We start from the raw sequence: 17379 nt of genomic DNA, 5'->3' as shown, positions 1-17379 counted from the left end.
TCTCAGATTTCTCTCGATTCCGGTAAGTTTTCGTCCTAAATCTTGTACTTTCTTGATCTACACGCACTCCTACACCTTTCTATCTTTCAAATCTTGATTTCTAACCGTGAAATCATCAAGATTTAAGTGTTCTAGGATGATGTTATCATGTTGTTCTTGAAGAATTTCATGTTTGGCTTCAATCCACCAAGAATCACTTGGATCTAGCCGATTTCCACATAAACAAACAAAGATCCTTCATAGATCTAAACATTTGCACGGTGAAAAGGATTGAAAGATGGTTTTCCAACTATCTTTCAACTCTTTTACACTCAATGCCTTCAAAACTGGTAGAGACGAAACTTGTGCCGACTTGCAATCATTCCGGTGGTTGCATGACTCAAGATCTGGATTCTATCCACGAGGTTCACCGATTTCGGGTTGAACATTAAACTCTGTTCCGAACAGTTCACCGGCCGGATTTGGGTGATTCCTGTCCGAGCAGGATAAACAAGTAAGAACGAGGGTTCTATGGTTCAACTTGTTGTCAAAACACCTCAATATAACGACAAACAATCAGAATAGCCAAGTGTTAGACGAACAGGCTGATTAGGTCAGGATGCTGACCGATCGGACAGTCAGCCTGTCAACCAGGCCAGCCGATCGGCTAGCATATGGTCCCACACTTAAACAATTTCATGGAGTCTAGTATTGAATGAACAGCTGATTCGATCGGTCAAGCCATCCGATTTAAATTACTCTTCGGGTCATGAGATACTATACTTCAACACTTAGTCGATTTTCAACGTATTCAATGCACCAGGAGTGCCACCCGATCGAACAGCTGTCCGATCAGATGACACCCTGCTAAGCACTTAGCTACTGAAGTACCTAATCGATCGGGCAGCCGGCCCAACGGACAACCGTTCGATCGACCGACCTGAAAGGTAAAGATACTTCAATGTTTTCAAATACTACAATGAAAACCTCAAAAGGTCAACCATCATACACAAACACATCCTTCTCAGAGGAAGAAACAATCCACTCGAACAGCCATCCGATCGGCCTACCGACCGACTGGATAGGTTGTCCGAACGGAGTGCCAACCGAACGGCCAAGCCGTTCGATCGGACTACCATCCGATCGACCAAGTTGTCCGATCCTCCAACACTTGTTTTCTGTTTTACGCGTTGCTTATCGTGGTGCTAACGAACTATTCAGGCTAACCCTACTCTCAAGTGCTCCCTTCAATCCATCAATCACTGTGAGTATACTCAAACCCTTTTTGCTTTACCACTTTTGGGTGTTACATACATTACTTATTCTAAATCACAAATGAACACACTACTCAATTACTCTAAACGCTAACCGTTACCGCATGTATTACGTGACTAAATGAATGCATGTTTTTATGTTTACACGTGGAATGTTGTCTACCTGCCTTAACGATGATAGTACTATAGTTTGGACTCAGCACCCGTTCACACGGGGGTTGTTAAGGACAATTACTTGCATGGATTACGGTGGTAATCATGTATTGCAAACTGCCTCGGGCAGTCAACCCGCAGTCATTGGTATCTTCACATGCTTCGTTTTCCGCTGTGTACGTGCTGGTTATGCGTAAACTATTTCGAACTCTATTATGCTATTATCAAACTTGTATGCTCGCCTTTACATTTTATGTATTGACTTTATTTTAACGTATGTGACAGGCAATTAGGATGCTTATCTGCTAGGAAGGCGAGCTTAGAAAAAGCGTCTAGAGCATAGTTGTCTGTAGATCTTGCAGATCGAGTCTCTAGAAGCATTTGAACAATTTTTATATTTAAATCTGAGTTGTCGGAGCAAAATATTTGACTTGGTGTTATCTGTAATAATTTGTTTGCTATTTAAGGTACGGTATGGGACGTATGATATAAATTGAATAGTAATGATAATTGTTAATGGAAACTTCTGGACAATTGTTTCGCTCAGTGCCATGCCCCGATGATTCCGCCATCAGTTGGGGTGTGACAGGTTGAGTTCTCGTATAACAACAGCTACCATACAAGCATCAATGATGCACCGTTTGAAGCACTCTACGGACGCAAGTGTCGATCACCGTTATGCTGGCTAGATGCGGGTGATAGACAGCTTGTTGGTCCCGAATTGGTTCAAGAGACGACAGATAAGATTATACAGATACGAGAGCGCATCAAGGCGGCTCGTGATCGACAAAAGAGCTATGCGAACCAAAGAGGGAAACCTTTGGAGTTTGAACTGGGAGATATGGTTTTACTAAAAGTCTCACCTTGGAAAGGTGTAGCACGCTTTAAGAAGCGTGGAAAGTTAAACCCACGATATATTGGACCGTTCAAAATCCTGGAGAGGATTGGTCTTGTAGCTTACAAGTTGGATCTACCCGCGGAACCGAATGGTGTTCATGATACATTTCATGTATCTAATCTGAAAAATAGTCCAACTCAAGAAACAGTTGTCATTCCTGCCGATGAAGTTCACATTGACGACACACTCCACTTTACTGAAGAACCTGTTGAGGTTACTGATTGGAAGGTTAACAAGACTCGTAGGAGTAGTGTTAAACTCGTCAAGGTTCGATGGAACACGCGTCACGGCCCAGATTTCACTTAGGAGCGTGAGGACCGCATGAAAGCAAAATACCCGCATTTGTTCCCTACCTCCCCTGCAGTTAGTAGCAGAGCTTAAATTTCGGGACGAAATTTTCTTAACAGGGGGGGGAATGTGACAACTATCAAAAATCCAGGTATCCGTACAATTAATTAACTATGATTAGTGCCTAATGACTGTGCTGAATTACAATTAACTACTTTCTGATTACTGCATCATACTTACATGTGCATCACATATTGCATAATGTCACATCATTATTACATGCAAACCATATTGACATAAATTATGCACAAAGCACAGTTAGCGCAGTTAGCGCAGTTAGCGGATAACTCAGAAAAATGCTGAAAGAACTCAGCACATAGACAGACAGTGCAATGAGACACAGAATAAGCCAGAAACCAAGTATTACACTAGTATAGTGTGTAGGAAAGTGAGGATCACAAAACTGCCGTTCTAAGTAATAGTTAAGTGTCGGAAAGTGCCTAAAACCCATATAAAGTGCAGAATTCTGCAAAATACAGCAAAAATCAGCATTTTAACAACCTAGTATCATGCAAAAATATGACTAAATGGTCCTGAATGCTTTCCTAAGTGTCGGGAATTAAAAGTGTCACAAAAGGGTACATAAAGCACACTAAAATGCAAGTTTAGCACATTAACAAACAAGTATCCAACCGAACAACCGGACATTACCCGAAACATCAAAATCACACTAGAAGAATTGTTTTAATGTTTCCAAACTAGTTATGATCCCCGAACATCATAACACATCTTATTATCACATAACAACTTATAACACTAAACATATACTTGAAATCTAACTAGTTAACATAACTAACCATTGAAACCTAACCAACCCCCCCCCTCATGTTTACGGTTTCAAGGGTGGCCCCCACCCTTGATTTGTTTTAATATTTTATTGGATCATGTTTCCTTGATTAGGACATATTTCCCAAGAGATTATGTAGTAAAATGGGTATAAGAAAGGTATGAGAGGATCTTGAGCTCATAAACTTCACACACTCCACACACCACTCTCTCTCCCTCTCTTGCTCTCACTCTCGGCCGAGAACAAGGCCACACACCACCACCACTTTCATCTCATCTTCACCCATTCCCAAGTGATCATAAGGTGCTAGGAGCTTAACTAAGAAGTTTGGAGCTCTTGGAGATTGAAGGACCTTTTTCATTTGCTTTTATCCACCACATTCATCATCTTCATCTTCTTGAGTTTCATCCCTAGCCTTGTGCTAGTAGTAAGGCTCTTATAATCTCTTGTTACTTCTTATAATGTTGGTTAAAAGATAATATATGTTGCTAAACATGAAGAACACTAATGATCAAGAAGATAATCTCTAACATAAAGCTCACTAACATAAGAATATATGTTGTTTTAGTATATGTGTGATACTTGATGATCGATTCTTGCGTTTATGATGTTAAACATCATATGGAACTTACTAGATTATGATTAAACACATGATCTAGCAAGTTGAAGTGATGATCTTGTGAAAGAACAAGATGATCACACTTTATGTTTCACATGAACTTGAAAATAAGGATGATTTTGGGTATGATGAAGTATGAAACATGTTAGAAGTCTTGTATAAAAGTGATTTCCAACATAGTTTTCTCAAGAAAACAAGTTCGTTTGCAAGATTTACATAATCATGGATTTTAAAGAAACTAACCATGTTTTTAGTGGTATATCAAGTGTAGAAATACATTGTTAACAAGAAAAATTCAAAAGAATGATTTTTAGCAAAATCATCTTGTAAGTTGTAAAAGACTAAATCTTGCAAGAAAGGGGTTTACAAATAAAAAACCAAACTTTAAAGGGTAACTAAGCTTACTAAACACACTAGTAAGTTACTACAAGTTTTTATAAAAGTTCAAGTTCATGTTGTTGTGTAAATTGTATGATTTTGGCACTTGGTAAGTGTTGATTGAATTGCTAATTGTTGGGATGATTTAAAAAGAAAATGATATGCTTTGAAAGCATGGAAACCTCCATTTTTAAGGGGAAACTATGGCAAAATTTTTGTAAAAATTAAATACTTAGAAAAATATTTTAAACAAGTATTTACAAGTATATTTTAACCATGGTTTTTCATATAAGAGTTTGCCGTGATTTTTGTTATAAAAATACAAATATTGGAGGTTGGTTTTCGTAAATAAAAATAACTAAATATGTATTGGAAAGATATATATTTAGAAGACACATGTGTGTGATTATTTGTATACTTTGTGTACTAGTTATATTATTTTAGGACTTGAAATAACATAACTTAACAAAATACCAAGAAATTACAATCCAAAATATTACCAAAAATCTCAAGGAATAAATATACAAGTTACACACATAATATTGTAAAACCGAACGAAAGAATGTAACTTACAAAATCTTCTGGAAGATACATTTATAAATATATTTTTGGTAAATGATATTTTGGACACAAGAAATGAAAATATGATTTTTACGATTGTCACAAAGTTGTATCATATACAAAAAGGAAAGTACATGTTTCAATGATTACAAAATGCTTACAAACAAATACAATTGGTATGGTTAGCTATGGAAAGTACAGTAGATCATGTGAATGGGTAGGCGCACTCTTAAGACCATTAATCCTCGTATTAGGACCGAGGGGCATGAGTGATAGATCTATTTGGGTGTAGCGAGCCCACACCCATGAGGACCAGGGTGGCCCATGAGGTGACTATGTCTTACAGCCGGAGGCCCGGTACAAATTTGTTAGGTTTGAGCCTTCCTACGCTGTTGCACGCATGTTAATGGCCTTGCAAACCATTAATCGATCTGTTTTCTTGTTTAGCTTTCATACCGGGATTTACAAACATACATACATACACTGTTCACAAAGGTTTTATACATTCATATACACAAACACATGAACTCGCTCAACTTTTGTTGATGTTTTCAAACTACATGTATTTCAGGGAATTAAGTGGATCTGGCGGGTGTTTGGATGTTCCAAGCTGCGTTATGAATAAAAAGATGTCATCCGAAGTCATTAGGGTTTAGGAGATGTATCTTAATCCTGGACGAGATACATGGTTCTAAACTCGGTTTTATTTAAGGTCTTTTGTCGAGTCTTCGCGAACTCTTTAAAACATGTTGTGGTTTGTAATTTAAATTTGGAGTCTACGTTTCAGACAAATATGTTGTGATATTTTCAAACTTAATTTATGGATGAACATCTAATAGTTTAATCATATAGTGTTGTTATGATTGAATGCAATGGTATTAAGAAAGTCACACCATAATCACGCTTTCGCAAAAGTCAGGGTGTGACAAGTTTAACATATTCAAGCACTACCAACAGTTCATACCACGTTGCTTCCATCCAAATCTAACGCACATTCAAGATGTTCGGGGAAATGGTAATTGTGAGTTTCGATATATAGCGGTCGGCTTATCGCTTCATCAGGAGGAGTGGCCGTTAATATGGCAGGAGCTTCTAGGTGAGTGCAACTGGTACCAAGACCTGTGGAATAGCATAGATTCAATTAAGTTTTAGTTAGTTCAAAACTCCTTGGATTGGAACGGTATAGAGTTTGCACCGAAGCCGACGGGGCTGCTAATGCCTTGGGAATTCTGATAGCTAACCGGTGGAATGTGACTTGTCACTTATTAAGCGACGTCAGTTGTACTACGTTTTCCCTTGTTGACAACAGCCAAACAGAGTGTTCCTCATCAAACCGTTACGCTCATTCATGTTAGCACAAACCATTTTATTCACGCCAAGTTAGAGGGAGAATATCCAATGCCTACCTCGTTGGAACCCTAAGGGCTAGAATATCCCTCTGAACCCTTCATCCATACTAAGTATGGCTTTGATTGTCTTGACATTCACCCTTCTCCTATCAGAGAACTTTAAGATGAAACGTCTCTTTGACCTTTCAAACCTCCATGCAATAACCTTGGCCATTCTTTAAGTTTTATGACATTTTAGACAATATGTGGCGTTTTAGATAATGTGTAGAGAGTTTAAGTCTTGTTTACATGTTCTAATTTTATAAGGAATTTTTTTCCCGCGCATGTAGGATGTAGTCTATAAAGTGACAGGTAATTATGGCGTTTTGAAATGATAAATAAATTCAACAAGTAATTTTGGCGTTTTAAAAAGATAAAAATAAATTCAATTTCCCATGTAGTGGCTTTTAATATAATAAATGTTAATAATCAATTTTCCGTCACTTTAGTTTACTGTTTTTGAAGTTACTGTTTGTTCAGCTTCATCTGCTTATCGTTTCAGTTTACTGTTTGTAGTTACTGTTTGTAGCTACCGTTTTGAGATTTTAGCGTTTTGTATTTTTAATGTGGTTTAGATAAGATGGCACTTTGTTCTATTCTCTTGTACCTTGTTTTATAATTTTTTGGAGTTTTTAATAATACTTGTCCAAAGTGATTTTGTTATAGTTTGGGAGTTTTGGGGGTTTTGTGGCATGATGGTGTTTCACAAGCATTTGTTTGTGTGGCGTTTTATTATATTTTTTAGAGAAACAATGTATTTTGTTCTTAGCTGAAATAGAAAAAGAAAATTAAAAAAAGAAACAATTCATCTTCCAAATCTTCACTGTCACCGGTCTCTTTCTTCTTGGAACATCTTCATTGGTGGCGGTTTTACTTTGGTATGATTCATTTGTTTTTTGTTCTTGAAGTAGCTTTTTTGCTGCCGTTTGGAACCACAAATTCGCGTAGAACAATATTGAATATCCAAGAAACTAGGGCTGTCAACGAACTGAACGTTCAGCGAACAGTTCGTGAACCGTTCATCAGGAAGTTCGTTCATGTTCATCCGTTTAATAAACGAACGAACATGAACAAGAAATTCTGTTTGATTAGTTAAATGAACGAACATGAACAGAGGTCTCGTTCGTTCGATTGTGTTCGTGAACGTTCGGTAAGGTGTTCGTGAACATTCGTTTATGTTCATTTGTTTATGTTTTAATTGAAGATCTTTGTACTTTCTTATATTTTATTTGTACTTAAACTTTTATTTATTTTATTACCCTAACAATTAAACTAGAAACCCACTTCCACCTTCTCTATGCATAATTCCTTTTCATTTCTCATTATTACATCGGCGAATATGATCGATCTCCGTTCCATAATAAGGGATTCAAGTTCGAGTGCTACTCTCTGGGCCATCTATCTTTATCCTTCGTCGCGTTCGCCAAATTTATTTGTGTTCGTGAACCGTTCGCGAACACGCTCATTTCCTTAATTAACGAACACGAACATAAAATCTCATTCGGTAAGTGTTCATGAACCGTTCGTGAACACGTTTATTTCCTTAACGAAGGAATGAACACAAACAAGGCCTTGTTCGTGTTCGGTCGGTTCGTTTACAACCCTACAAGAAACGATGTTTGCCATTTTTGATTTTTTAACTTTTTGGCGTTTTATTGAAAAATAGTGTATCTCAAAGAAACGTCGATTTTGGAATCTTTGATGTTTGGGTCTTTTGACGTTTCTAAAATGAATGGTATATAGTAAAACATGGCATTTTGGGTTTGGTGTGTGTAATAAATGCTAGTAATTAAGTTCCGTCGTTTCAGTTACTATTTGTTCAGCTTTATCGTTTAAAAAAAGTTTGGCGTTTTATATTTAATGGCGTTTAGATTAGGATGATCTGTGCTTTGTATTTTAAGCCGGTGAATTTAATGGCGTTTTATTCATGAGTTTGGCGTTTTGTGTAGAGATGTCAAAATACTTTTTACCCTTATTGAAGCGCGTCCACGTAATAAAATTGATGTTATTTACGAAAACGCCACTGGGCCAATCTAGTCCATAGATTGTTTTGATCTGACGATCCATAAGCGTTCTTACTGTTCTCACACTTTCCACCGTTTTCCCTAAATCCTGACCCTATATATATATACATATATATATATATATATATATATATATATATACATATATATATATATACATATATATATATATATACATATATATATATATACATATATATATATATATGTACGGGATCAGGAGAAAACGCCCTAAAGTGTGAGCACGCATCCTGGCCCAACAAGTGGCGTGGGATATGATGAGGGCGTGAGGGGTTTTTTTGTCTGGCGTCACATGCTGCTTCATTTTTTGGCGTCTAAGATTATTTTGGCGTTAATTATATTCATTAACAAATTGGCGTTTTATTTTTTCTTAGATCTCTCACATTGAATTATTTGTTTTTTGTGTCACATAGATAATTTTTTGGCATTATAGCGTTTCCCTGGTCAATTTCTTGGCGTTTTGTGGCGTTATATAATAATTCCCTACGAGTCATTAATATTTTCATAAGATTACAACAAGACCAAATGTTTTTTTATGGCGTTTAGTCAATTTTTTTGGCGTTTAATACATTGACAAGGTTCTTTGCCAGCACTCGTTCTCACAGTTTTCATACTATTAGTGTTTTGGTGTTTGTAGTTTTTGGCGTTTTATATAATAATGTATTTTATTAGTGGAGAATTAGATAACAAACAACAGATAATTATATAACAAAACAATAGAAAATGAAAAAGAAAAAAAACTAAAAGTGGTAATCTAAATTCTCATCCAAATCTTCACTGTCATCAGCCTCTTCTTCTTGAATTTGTTTTGGCGTTTTGAACCTTTGAATACCTTAGCTAGATGCCAACTTTCCTACATAAACCCCGTCTTTTTTAGACGAAGCTTCTTAGTGGCATCCTGTTTTTTGGTGTGATATTCTTGTTTGGTGGCATATCATTGAAGATCAACTCTTGCGTGAATGTTATTTATAATAATGGAGTCCAAAATAGCATTTTACACTTGTGTTGATCCCTTTATGCCATGCATATAGTCATCAAGAACAAAGCTCACATGATGACATATCACTGTCATCAGTCTCTTTTTCTTGAATATTTATCCATCTCATTCAGCAAAAGATTATAGAGATACCCATCTCAGAGAAGAATCCATTCATCGAAAGATTTGACATCTGTGGTTTCTTTAAATAACTTTTTGGCGTTTTAAAATGAGTGGTTTCTAGGGAACATGGCGTTTGTTTTTCTGGATGTGATCAATTCATTGTGTAGAGACCCCTCTCTTATAGGAGTTTTTTGGCGCATAGTTTAGACTGGATTTTTATTATAATAAATGATAGTAATAAAGTAACCGTCTTTTTAGTTTCGGTGTGTATTTACTGTTTCGTTCAGCTTTATCAGTTTCTAGGGTGATAGACGTCCCATCTTGGCATTTTTTTAAATGGTGTTATGCAGACCAAGATGACAAAATACAATAACAGATAAAATATTAAGCAGGAAAAATATTTTTTATTATTTTTTGTAATTTGTAAGCAATAACTTTTTGTAGTATTTTTTTTGGCGTTTTGCAATTAAATAGAGAAATATAGCATTTAATTATCTTAAGAAAAAAAGCTTACATAGAAGAAAACTAACCAAAAATATTAAAACTTCTCGTCAGAAGGTACTTTATCCGAGAAGTATCCATCACTTCTGTCGTTTTCTTCCTCGGAGTCTTCATCTAGACCTTCATTATGTCATTACCTTCAATTTCATCGGCTTCTTTGTTCCTGAAGATTCTGAAGCCTCCATTTGAACATGTCCTGCATTAACGCCATTTTTGAGTCCATGTCTGTGTTCAAACAAGTGGCGTCGTGAAATTCTTCCATGAACCCAAGCTCCTGCTTTGTCATGATGTTTTCAAGCAGCTAGTCTTCCTGCTCTCCGTTGTCGTATATAACGGTCGCCATGTCTGTTTCATCATCAAAACGCCATGATGTCATGACAGGGTCCGGTTTTCCATCTGCTTTGATTGGTCCAAATTTCCTTGTTAATGTTTTCATAAGCTTATGTGTTTCATGATATTCGTTATCCAGAGTGATGCCAAGAGATATGATACCCCTCTGTACCTCTTCTTCCATCTTCAAAATTGCCTTGATCGTCCTAACATACACCCTCCTTCAGTTGTCAACACGTAGTACGAATCGTCTGATTACCAGAGTGTATCTCCACCAAAGGATGGTTGTCATTTTTGGCGTTTTGGTTAAACTTGGCGTTTTTGGTAAAAGATGTGTTTTTGCTGAAGGTTAGATTGAAATGATTATGGAAGCGATGTTTAACGTCGTTTATATAATGATGTTTTTGGCGCGTAATTTAGGAGAGAATTTCTTCTAATAAATGTTAATAACTGAATTTCAGTTACTGTGTTGTTTCCTCTTCCTGTAATCTCCAACGCGTTTTATCACTAATATTTGGCGTTTTGTATTTAATGGCGTTTTATTTTTTTGAATGGCGTGTTATCATTTTTTTTTTTGCCGTTTTGAATTTGAGCGGTAAAAGACCCTTTTACCCCTTAATGAAGCGCGCCACACTAATAAAAGTGATGTTATTTACGAAAACGCCACCGCGTCATCTAGTCCATAGATTCTTTTGCTCTGACGACCCACATCCGTTCTCACCGTTCTCATACTTTCCCTCGTTTTCTCTAAATCTTAACCCTATATATATATATATATATATAGGTAAACCAGTATATAGAACCACAAATTTCAAAAAAACTAATGGGTCTTCTTACAATCTTGAGTGCCCGATATGTTAATTAACCTAGCTTTGGAAAATTGAAAGAGCAAATGTCATTAAAACTAACATATTTCCTATTTTTTTCTCATAAAAGTCCTTACACTTTTTTACGCTTTAAAAACCAACATACTTTCTTTTTTATTTTATAAAAGTCTCTCCACTTTTTTTGCACATATAAAACCAACATGCTTTCTTTTTTTCCCAAAAAAATTCCCCTAACCACATTTTCTACATAAAAAAACAACATACTTTTTACTCTTGTATGATACAAGTCACTTAAAATATTAAATTTTAACAAAAATGTCTTAATTATAATCGGATGAAATAAGGAAAACATGAAAAATTATGTTATACTTTTTAATGATTTTAGATTTATACATACCATTTTATGTATTAATTATTTTATTATATTTTGAGTTATGTCATCCACAATCGTAAATTTTATTATATTGAAAATTGAAGATAGTTTTGTTTGTCATATATCCAATTTAAAATATTAATTCATCTCAATTCTTTTCTAAGGTGATATTAATAAGTAAAAATAATATTCACAGTTTTGTTCAAATTTAACATGTGGAGGTACTTTTATATACAAAAAGTTATTTACGAACATTTATAAGATAAAAAATAACGTATGTTGGTTTTTATATGCAAAAAAAAAAAAAAAAGTGGAGTGACTTTTATGAAACAAAAAAGAAAGTGTATTAGTTTTTGTCAAGTTCAAAAAAAAGGGAAGGTGTTTTATCTGCCTACGCCAACGCCAATAGCTTTTTGTCCATTTACCTTCCATAGTTCTTTCATGTTCTTAGAAAAAGATTTTCACTATGCTTAATTAGAAAAAGCTTTTTGCTAGCTTTTTGCTAGCTTTTTGCCCATTTACCTTCTAAAGTTCTTTCATGTTCTTAGAAAAAGATTTTTACTATCCTTAATTTTATTCAATTCCTTGAAAAAATCGGCTACCATGTATGAAATGTCCAAAACTCCCATCACAAATCGATGGCTGTACCACCAAGTTACAATCCAAGCTGAAATAGGATGTTGTCCTTATGACCTTGTGTAGGAATATTAATTAGACAATATCGTAATTGTGTCTTCCAGGTGTTATCCAAAGTCTAGTGAAAGCGTTATAATAATAGTACTTAATCTTTAACACTCAATCAGTCTTTTAAGCATGATTATTTTCTTTCTATCTGCCTATTCAGATTTATACACATATATTTACAACATATTTACATTAGCCGGCAGAGCATGAAGAAAGCATTTGAGATTGCGTTTGGGTCAAATTATCTGCAAATATAGCTTACCTAAATATAGGAGTATTGATAAACGGATTCTTGTTGTTTGGAGATTGTTTAACAACTTAGACCTAAGAACCTAATAATAATCCCAGATATCAGTTTCCAACAAACCAATTGTAGTCTTAACAAACCCAGTGACTTTTTCTTATTTGCTTTTATTTATTTATTGGGACCACCATTCAGTGCATGCTCTATATATATACAGCCCTCTAAGACATTCTCACTCACAATTTCATCAAGTTCCAGAGCCTTAACAGTTTGCAATCATCCTACAATGGCTTCTACCTGCTACCTTTACGTCTTTGTGCTTGCACTATTTTCCGTCACAACCAATGAGATGTGTTATGCTTCACGTAATTTGCTGCAAGCTAATCCAACAGTGCCACAACCACAAATACCCTCCATTCCAACACTTCCACAACCACAGATGCCCACCATCCCGACACTCCCACAACCACAAATACCGACCATCCCCACACTCCCACAACCACAGATGCCCACTTTTCCCACAATCCCTACATTCCCTAATATGCCCAAAGTATCCTTTCCCCCATTGCCTTCTATGCCTACCATCCCAAACCTTCCAACAACTCTTCCAAGCATTCCTTTCTTCGCTCCACCTCCATCTAAAAAGTAGACAATGGACAATCTCAGCTAGATCAGAAGAAAATTCGTTAGATTTCAAGGCCCTTGATTCACTATTCTACATGATTGTTGAGTGTTTTCTCATGTACTTTCTGTTTGTTTGTTATTCTTTGTGTGGTTTGATATACTTTGTTGTAATATATTGTTAATTTTAAGTCAAAAAGTTACATTGTTTTAAACCTTTTGGAGTTAAAGCCTCCAGCTAAGTTGATGACTATCTTTCGCTAACTAAATTAAAAGCAGTGGAACCATTCAATGATCTTGCTGGATAATAATTTGCTCAAGCTTGCAAGAGTAAAGCCAATGAATATATTTGTCTCTTAAGTAGCTTCCTATGACCTGCTGGATCACATCCCGTGTACAATTCTTATTCAGGAATTCAATCTGTTTTACATATATAACTTCAAGACTTCATATTGATGATTATGCTATTGATTCTTCCTTGTTGCGTCTGAACAGATTGAAATAACACTCGACAATGTCTATTGAGCATATGTGATCCTTAAGCTCATTCCTTCCCGCCATGGCGAATTCATATCTCTTGCAATCATTATCCAAAAAGTATGAGCCGTAGAGATTTGCATCCTCCTTTCCTTATGAGAATATACAATGTAAAATGATCTATATCCTTGCCATCTTTGGTTCTTGGGGCGAGAGTTATAAAGGAAATGTTGGAGAGTTATAAATATATCTTATCAAGTGAAAAGCTTATCAAACTATCAGTGTTTTTGTATTACAAGTGCTTTTGACGTGTGGATATAGCTAGTTGTAGTCATGTAGTCCTAAAATTCTTTTAAGGAGAGGTGATTGCCATGGAAGTTTAGCTTCAATTGGGTGCGGCTCCAAAATTCAAATGGCAGTCGATGATGCCTGAAGTGGCACGTCCTGGAGCTGATGTGTAGCTATACCGATCTTATTTAGAGCGGCCATTACCAGTACCGCATTTCGTTGTCCTTTCATGTCTTGAAACTATCATGCCACGACCACTGATGTGCTACTTTCACCCTGGTTTTAGCCATCGCCTGTCCTTCAAAATTCATTTACTTTCAAAGTAAATTCCACGAGAACTATAAAGAACCAAAGCATAACATGAATCCTAAATCAAGAATCCAAATTAACAGATGTGGAGCCCATGCAAGGAACCCCTCTCATTAATCATGTAGCAGTGTAGCACAAATTATTTGAAACAACTTAAAATAACAAAATTCTACCATCTCATATCATAATAAAAAAAATTACACGTTTTGTCCTTTATCTTAATACCATTTTTTAGACGTTGTCCTTTCGCGTGAAAATTGATTAGTTTTGTACTTGACGTTTCAAAATCTTACACTTTACATCCTCTAGTCCTAACCCAATTAATATTTCTTGTTGAATATGGTCATGTGGCCCCTATATATGGGTATTGTCGTCTTTCACATCCAGATATACAAATAACCTTTTTTCTTTTTTTATTATATAAAACCCATTCTCCCCATCCCACCCACCTTCATCATCTACAACCAGCGCCACCCATCAATCTCCACCATAACGTACATGATTACAAGTAATTTCAAACCTTAATTTCATCCCCAAACCCAATGCAAATCACCTGCATCTTCATCAAAGCCCTAGAGTTTGCTGGCGAGATCTAAGATGGGTGGTGGCAGGCTATGGCGGTACTGAGAGAGAGTGGTAGATAGAGTTGTGGATATATATATATATATATATATATATATATATATATATATATATATATATATATATATATATATATATATATATATATATATATATATATATATATATATATATATATATATATATATATATATATATATATATATATATATATATATATTATGTTTTAAATTTATTTTATTTTGTTTTATTTTCTAAATAATATTAACTTATTGGGTAAAAAGACTAAAAGACCCTTGGGTGACCAGATTTAACAAGAAAATATAACTGGGTTAGGGCTAAAGAACATAACATGCAGGATTTTGAAACAGTATGTACAAAAGTTGTATGTTTTCGCATCAATGGACACCGCTAGAAAAATCATATTAAGTTAAAAGACAAAACGTGTAATTTTCCCGATAACAAACAATCCCTACTATCTACCCATGTATTTCACCTATATAAGCAGCTAAACAGCCTCGTCAAATGACAACCAACATAACCATTAACTTTAAAAGTGAATTGCAAGTTTTGTCCTTTATCTTTATACCCAATTTTAGACGTTGTCCTTTATCTTTAAAATTGATGAGTTTTGTATGTAATGTTCCAAGCACGTGTCCTTTAGCCCTAAACCAATTAGATTTTTCTGTTAAATCTTGTCATGTGAGTTACACATCAAGGCATATTTGTCTTTTCACCATTACACAGACTATTGTACAAATATTTAACATCGAGGGACTATTATGTAAAATATTTAAAAAGATATATAAAATAAATCTATACTATCTCTCTCTTTAAAACAACTTTACTCTTCTCTCTCTGTTAACTTCCCTCTCTCTCTTAACTTCCCTCTCTTTCTACCTGAATGTTTAAAATCATTCAAACAGTGAAGATCATAACGGTTTGAAATGAACAAAAAGGATCTAGCAACGGAGGACTTGGAACGATAGCGGAGGACCTGATTCAAACACGAAGTCGATGTACGCCAGGAAGCTCGACGAGGCGGGGCAAGTGGGGGCTATTGACCGACTGACGGTTCTGAATCAGATGGTTTTGGCGAAGATGGATAGGGTTTTGGGTGTTAAACTTGTTAGTGCATACATCTGTCGACTTCGTCTTTATCGAGTCTAGTACTAGATATGTTAGATCATGGCACATTGTACGGGAAAATAGAGTTTTAGAGTTGATTTCCCACGAAATGTTGTTTTCCCACGAAATGTTGATTTCCCACGAAATGAACATTGCACTTTCGTGGGGAATCAGAAACTCTATAAATAGGCTAGTGATCATGTCATTTGGTGGGGAATCAGAAACTTGTACCGAAGTGCTAAACAAGATGTCAGTTTGTACTATTGAGGGAACAAGTTTGAGGCTACCCCCAGTCAAAGTCCAAAGACTAGTACAGCTTTTAGCGCTGATGGTTCTTCCAGTCCAAATGTCAGTACGACAACTCAAAGTGGTGGATATACTTCATCATTTTCAAGCTTTGATCCTAACAGCAACACACCAAGTCCTTAGAAGCAAAATTCTACAAATCTGCAGTGCAATGTTACTTTGAACATTCAAAATGGTCAACATCTTTCTCCAGAGCTGGCTAAGCAACATATGGAATCTCTTGTAGCTATGTTAGAGTCATACGAAAGCTTAGTTGCAGGAAGAATTGGTAATCCGATGCTCACAAAAGAAGATTACGAGCATATCGATGCAGTAGAACTTGAGTTGATGGATGTGAAGTGGTGTTTAGAAAGTGTTGTGAGGAGAGCAGAAAAGTTTCAACAGATTACTAGCAGAGATGAGTTTCGAGGAATGGCTACCTCTCCATTGGGCTTTGACAAATCTAAAGTAACATGTTTCTGATGTAAAGGAAAGGGTCATTTTAAACGGGAGTGTAAAAATCAAGAATCAACTGGGAGTCAAGAAAAGAACAATTATTATCATAAATCAATTTTTCATCAGATTAAACAACAACCATCCTCGTCTCATGTCAATGACAACGGAAAGAAGAAAGCTTTAATCATTCATCAGGACGATGAAAAGGTTGCGGAGGGTTTTAGTTGGGACAAATACATACCTGATTCAGCTCTAGTTGCCCGAGTTCTGGAAGATAAAGCTAGTCAGAAAAGAATTCCAATATTTCCAGATCTAGGAAGTGATGTTGATACTGATGATGAGGAAGAATATCTTAACAAATGCAGAAAAAGCATTGATCCTGACAGCTTTAATTTTTTCTATGCAGATAAAGTTGAGATGCTGAATCAAAAGAAGATTGATAGATTGAAGAGAGAGCTGGAAGCAGCAAAATTACTTGCTGATGAAAAGGCAAAGATAGAAGCTGGAAAAACAAAAGATGAAGCAGTGAATGAGAATGCTATCGAAAAAATTGTTGAAGTAGAGAAAGTGGTAGAGAAAATAGTTGAAGTTGAAAATTTTGTCGAAGTGGAGAAGATTGTCGAAGTAGAAAAGATTGTAGAGATAGAGAAAGTTGTTGAAATTGAGAAACTTGTTGAAATTGAAAAGATTGTCGAGGTTGAGAAGATAGTTGAAAAAGTGGTTGAAGTTGAAAAACCATGTTTGA

The sequence above is a fragment of the Helianthus annuus genome, chromosome 11 (assembly GCF_002127325.2).
Source record: "Helianthus annuus cultivar XRQ/B chromosome 11, HanXRQr2.0-SUNRISE, whole genome shotgun sequence".
NCBI lineage: Eukaryota > Viridiplantae > Streptophyta > Magnoliopsida > Asterales > Asteraceae > Helianthus > Helianthus annuus.
Note: the sequence above shows the minus strand (reverse complement) of the source record.